This window comes from Schistocerca americana, unplaced genomic scaffold (assembly GCF_021461395.2).
Source record: "Schistocerca americana isolate TAMUIC-IGC-003095 unplaced genomic scaffold, iqSchAmer2.1 HiC_scaffold_1350, whole genome shotgun sequence".
Lineage (NCBI taxonomy): Eukaryota > Metazoa > Arthropoda > Insecta > Orthoptera > Acrididae > Schistocerca > Schistocerca americana.
Window position 1 is genome coordinate 25,001 of NW_025725428.1, and position 6,210 is coordinate 31,210.

At 57.7% G+C, this 6,210-nt stretch overlaps 3 non-coding genes across 3 annotated transcripts in view; all 3 read right to left on the reverse strand.

The window, feature by feature from the left end:
* Positions 1-1,450, reverse strand: part of LOC124565928 — a 4,222-nt gene extending 2,772 nt beyond the window's left edge. Inside the window, exon 1 of the ribosomal RNA XR_006970697.1 lies at positions 1-1,450. This exon is cut by the window's left edge and continues 2,772 nt beyond it. This is a non-coding gene — a ribosomal RNA (large subunit ribosomal RNA).
* A 188-nt stretch (positions 1,451-1,638) lies between these two features.
* On the reverse strand, positions 1,639-1,793 carry LOC124565929. Its single transcript, XR_006970698.1, has one exon. It is a non-coding gene; the product is annotated as a 5.8S ribosomal RNA (ribosomal RNA).
* A 351-nt stretch (positions 1,794-2,144) lies between these two features.
* Positions 2,145-4,054, reverse strand: LOC124565931. The gene has a single exon (XR_006970700.1). It is a non-coding gene; the product is annotated as a small subunit ribosomal RNA (ribosomal RNA).
* Positions 4,055-6,210: the final 2,156 nt, after the last annotated feature.

Consider the following 6,210-nt stretch of genomic DNA (forward strand, 5'->3'; position numbering starts at 1 on the left):
GCACTCCGATCCGAGTCGTTTGCTCGCGGCTTCAGCATATCAAGCAAGCCGGAGATCTCACCCATTTAAAGTTTGAGAATAGGTTGAGGTCGTTTCGGCCCCAAGGCCTCTAATCATTCGCTTTACCGGATGAGACTCGTACGAGCACCAGCTATCCTGAGGGAAACTTCGGAGGGAACCAGCTACTAGATGGTTCGATTAGTCTTTCGCCCCTATACCCAGCTCCGACGATCGATTTGCACGTCAGAATCGCTACGGACCTCCATCAGGGTTTCCCCTGACTTCGTCCTGGCCAGGCATAGTTCACCATCTTTCGGGTCCCAACGTGTACGCTCTAGGTGCGCCTCACCTCGCAATGAGGACGAGACGCCCCGGGAGTGCGGAGGCCGCCGCCCCGTGAAGGGCGGGGAAGCCCCATCCTCCCTCGGCCCGCGCAAGGCGAGACCTTCACTTTCATTACGCCTTTAGGTTTCGTACAGCCCAATGACTCGCGCACATGTTAGACTCCTTGGTCCGTGTTTCAAGACGGGTCGTGAAATTGTCCAAAGCTGAAGCGCCGCTGACGGGAGCGATTATTCCGCCCGAGAGCATCCCGAGCCAACAGCGGCGCGGGTCCGGGGCCGGGCCAGGTAGGTCCGTCATCCGGGAAGAACCGCGCGCGCTTGCCGGGAGCCCGAGCGCCCAAAGGGGCGAATCGACTCCTCCAGATATACCGCCGGGCAGCCAGCCAGGACACCGGGGCTCTGCCCAACAGACGCGAACCGAGGCCCGCGGAAGGACAGGCTGCGCACCCGGGCCGTAGGCCGGCACCCAGCGGGTCGCGACGTCCTACTAGGGGAGAAGTGCGGCCCACCGCACACCGGAACGGCCCCACCCCGCGGCGAGTGGAAAGGCAACCGGACACGACCCCGCCGCGGATTGCTCCGCGCGGGCGGCCGGCCCCATCTGCCGAGGGCGGAGGCCAGTGGCCGGATGGGCGTGAATCTCACCCGTTCGACCTTTCGGACTTCTCACGTTTACCCCAGAACGGTTTCACGTACTTTTGAACTCTCTCTTCAAAGTTCTTTTCAACTTTCCCTCACGGTACTTGTTCGCTATCGGTCTCGTGGTCATATTTAGTCTCAGATGGAGTTTACCACCCACTTGGAGCTGCACTCTCAAGCAACCCGACTCGAAGGAGAGGTCCCGCCGACGCTCGCACCGGCCGCTACGGGCCTGGCACCCTCTACGGGCCGTGGCCTCATTCAAGTTGGACTTGGGCTCGGCGCGAGGCGTCGGGGTAGTGGACCCTCCCAAACACCACATGCCACGACAGGCGGCAGCCTGCGGGGTTCGGTGCTGGACTCTTCCCTGTTCGCTCGCCGCTACTGGGGGAATCCTTGTTAGTTTCTTTTCCTCCGCTTAGTAATATGCTTAAATTCAGCGGGTAGTCTCGCCTGCTCTGAGGTCGTTGTACGAGGTGTCGCACGCCACACCGCCAGCCGGCTGTGCACGCTACCGAGTAAGTACCGGTATGCGAACCGCCAGGCGACGGGCGCGCATCGCACGTTTAAGGAGGCGCGGCCGGCCCCACAGGCGGCCGCGACGCTCCCAGGTCTGCGAAGCGGGGCAAACGCCGCGCGCTTCAGTATACGTAGCCGACCCTCAGCCAGACGTGGCCCGGGAACGGAATCCATGGACCGCAATGTGCGTTCGAAACGTCGATGTTCATGTGTCCTGCAGTTCACATGTCGACGCGCAATTTGCTGCGTTCTTCATCGACCCACGAGCCGAGTGATCCACCGTCCTGGGTGATCTTTTCTTAGTTTACACTGTCTCTTTCAAGACAGTTGCATAGGCGGGACGTAGGCGTGTGGCGGCCCCTGTTCAAGCGTTCTGTGTCCAACGGCCTCACGGCCGATGGGCGTCGTACGGCTCCACACCGGAGCGGACAGGCAGTCGGGCGAAAGTCATTCAAAACCGGCGCCAGGCGCCAGGTGCCGCAGGCCAGCCGCTCCAGCGCTTCAGCGCTCGTACCACACAACATTGGCGTTAGTTTTGAGAAGCACGCGTGGTTCCGCACGCGGCGCACGGCTACTGCGAGCCGTACAGGTAGCGTGTTGCGCGACACGACACGCACATCGAAAGACATGCAGTCTAGTCGGTAATGATCCTTCCGCAGGTTCACCTACGGAAACCTTGTTACGACTTTTACTTCCTCTAAATGATCAAGTTTGGTCATCTTTCCGGTAGCATCGGCAACGACAGAGTCAATGCCGCGTACCAGTCCGAAGACCTCACTAAATCATTCAATCGGTAGTAGCGACGGGCGGTGTGTACAAAGGGCAGGGACGTAATCAACGCGAGCTTATGACTCGCGCTTACTGGGAATTCCTCGTTCATGGGGAACAATTGCAAGCCCCAATCCCTAGCACGAAGGAGGTTCAGCGGGTTACCCCGACCTTTCGGCCTAGGAAGACACGCTGATTCCTTCAGTGTAGCGCGCGTGCGGCCCAGAACATCTAAGGGCATCACAGACCTGTTATTGCTCAATCTCGTGCGGCTAGAAGCCGCCTGTCCCTCTAAGAAGAAAAGTAATCGCTGACAGCACGAAGGATGTCACGCGACTAGTTAGCAGGCTAGAGTCTCGTTCGTTATCGGAATTAACCAGACAAATCGCTCCACCAACTAAGAACGGCCATGCACCACCACCCACCGAATCAAGAAAGAGCTATCAATCTGTCAATCCTTCCGGTGTCCGGGCCTGGTGAGGTTTCCCGTGTTGAGTCAAATTAAGCCGCAGGCTCCACTCCTGGTGGTGCCCTTCCGTCAATTCCTTTAAGTTTCAGCTTTGCAACCATACTTCCCCCGGAACCCAAAAGCTTTGGTTTCCCGGAGGCTGCCCGCCGAGTCATCGGAGGAACTGCGGCGGATCGCTGGCTGGCATCGTTTATGGTTAGAACTAGGGCGGTATCTGATCGCCTTCGAACCTCTAACTTTCGTTCTTGATTAATGAAAACATACTTGGCAAATGCTTTCGCTTCTGTTCGTCTTGCGACGATCCAAGAATTTCACCTCTAACGTCGCAATACGAATGCCCCCGCCTGTCCCTATTAATCATTACCTCGGGTTCCGAAAACCAACAAAATAGAACCGAGGTCCTATTCCATTATTCCATGCACACAGTATTCAGGCGGGCTTGCCTGCTTTAAGCACTCTAATTTGTTCAAAGTAAACGTGCCGGCCCACCGAGACACTCACTCAAGAGCACCCTGGTAGGATTGCAACGGGGTCCGCCTCGGGACGCACGAGCACGCACGAGGCGCGTCGCACGCCTTCAGCTCGCCCCACCGGCAGGACGTCCCACGATACATGCCAGTTAAACACCGACGGGCGGTGAACCAACAGCGTGGGACACAAATCCAACTACGAGCTTTTTAACCGCAACAACTTTAATATACGCTATTGGAGCTGGAATTACCGCGGCTGCTGGCACCAGACTTGCCCTCCAATAGATACTCGTTAAAGGATTTAAAGTGTACTCATTCCGATTACGGGGCCTCGGATGAGTCCCGTATCGTTATTTTTCGTCACTACCTCCCCGTGCCGGGAGTGGGTAATTTGCGCGCCTGCTGCCTTCCTTGGATGTGGTAGCCGTTTCTCAGGCTCCCTCTCCGGAATCGAACCCTGATTCCCCGTTACCCGTTACAACCATGGTAGGCGCAGAACCTACCATCGACAGTTGATAAGGCAGACATTTGAAAGATGCGTCGCCGGTACGAGGACCGTGCGATCAGCCCAAAGTTATTCAGAGTCACCAAGGCAAACGGACCGGACGAGCCGACCGATTGGTTTTGATCTAATAAAAGCGTCCCTTCCATCTCTGGTCGGGACTCTGTTTGCATGTATTAGCTCTAGAATTACCACAGTTATCCAAGTAACGTGGGTACGATCTAAGGAACCATAACTGATTTAATGAGCCATTCGCGGTTTCACCTTAATGCGGCTTGTACTGAGACATGCATGGCTTAATCTTTGAGACAAGCATATGACTACTGGCAGGATCAACCAGGGAGCTGCGTCAACTAGAGCTGAGCAGCCGGCCGCCCGGGAGTGTGTCCCGGGGGCCCGCGCGAACACGCAAGCGTCCGCTCAATTATTCTGCAAACAGGAGGAGGCTGAGCTCCCCTGCACAATACACCTCGAAACCCTCTCAGGTCCCGGCGGCGCGCAGCGCCGTCCTAAGTACTTGGTCGGGTTCGAGAGAGGCGCAATCGCCCGGAGTTTGGCGAGTAGACGCTTTAGGTGCGACCACCCGTGCTCCCAACTGAGCTTGCCGCTGCCGACAGAGGCCCGGGAGCGTGCTGTCGTGGCATTGCCGGCGGGAGACAACACGCGCCACCTACGGTGGCCGGCAGCTCCAACGCCAGCGCCACAGAAGGACAAAAGCCCCACTTGGGTGCCGAAGCGAACTCTCCCAGCACAGCGCACGCGCCAACACGTCCGCACAGCTGCGATACAATCCACCTGCGAGAACCGCAGAGGCGACCGAGCAGCAGACGGCGTCGCGGCGCCGAGCGCCGGGCGGCGGCGCATCCTCAGCGCACACAGTCCTCAATCGGACCAGCACACTGCAGATGTCCACCGCGCTTCGCACCGGGCCCGCGAGGACCTACTTTGGCCGCACGGCGCCGCGTGCAGGGTGCGCCGGCGCGCAGCTGCGCCGCCTGCCGCCTCCGTCGGCCGGCGCGCCTGCCACTGGCCGCCCCCACCAGCCGGCTGTAGCGCGTGCGCCCACGCACCGCGCGGCCAGCACGCCGGAAGGCCCCCCCTCACCGGCCGGGGACGGTCCCACCCAGCCACCGCCGCGTATCGCTTCACACCCACATGCCATTCACGTTCGTGGGCATGGTGGGTATCGCTGAAACAACCGGTTGGTAGCTCAACCGATCGTCGCCATCACTGATTCACCTCTAGCGAGAACAACCGCACCACAACGGTTTACCAGTTCTTCATTTGCGTAACGTCACCAGCAAACGTAGACGTCCATCGCCATTTGCAAATTCAACGATTGTTGCATGCCTGTGTCAGGTGTCACGACACACTATGTCTGCCCACATACACGCAACAACATGTGCACGCTTCGCGAACACGTGGAAGGTGGCCCCCGTACGTATGCGATGTCCATTGCGCGAACGACTGTCAACCGGCCTCTGTCGCATGTCGCAGATGTGGAACGCAGTGCACCATGCTATCACGGTGTGTGAGAAGAGACGACTACGTCTGACAACACGCGCCACTACATCAACAGACGGCTCATGCTGATCGCCATCCACGGCATACCATACTGCAATCCAGCTCTTATAGGGAGACGACACGTAGCTGAGTGCACAATATTTGGACCGTATGGTTCGCCGTTGTTGGCGCAGTCGTGGTACGGTCACACATGTACCACGATGTATCATTCAGTACATGAGGACCAATGTGCGGTACAGTGTGTGATTTGGACGTACAACATCAGCGGACAGTTGCCACAAGCCGTACCACAACGTAGGCTGTGCTTCGCCATGCGAATGCCAATGAACAACTGCGAAGGGCATTGAGCATGTACGTCCTGCCGCCATCCGCATTACAGTGTATAGCTGCAAGGTGTTTAACATGAAGCGATACTCTGGGGACCGGGCAGTGCGAGTAGCAAACTATATTGCGGGGGTTGCAGTTAGGCAACACTACACTAATTTAACGCGTCGTATGACAATTACAGAGCAGGTTAAGGCCCAACGTGTGTTGGGTTAAGGCCCAACGTGTGTTGGGTTAAGGCCCAACGTGTGTTGGGTTAAGGCCCAACGTGTGTTGGGTTAAGGCCCAACGTGTGTTGGGTTAAGGCCCAACGTGTGTTGGGTTAAGGCCCAACGTGTGTTGGGTTAAGGCCCAACGTGTGTTGGGTTAAGGCCCAACGTGTGTTGGGTTAAGGCCCAACGTGTGTTGGGTTAAGGCCCAACGTGTGTTGGGTTAAGGCCCAACGTGTGTTGGGTTAAGGCCCAACGTGTGTTGGGTTAAGGCCCAACGTGTGTTGGGTTAAGGCCCAACGTGTGTTGGGTTAAGGCCCAACGTGTGTTGGGTTAAGGCCCAACGTGTGTTGGGTTAAGGCCCAACGTGTGTTGGGTTAAGGCCCAACGTGTGTTGGGTTAAGGCGCAACATAGGTTAGGTTAAGGCGCAACATAGGTTAG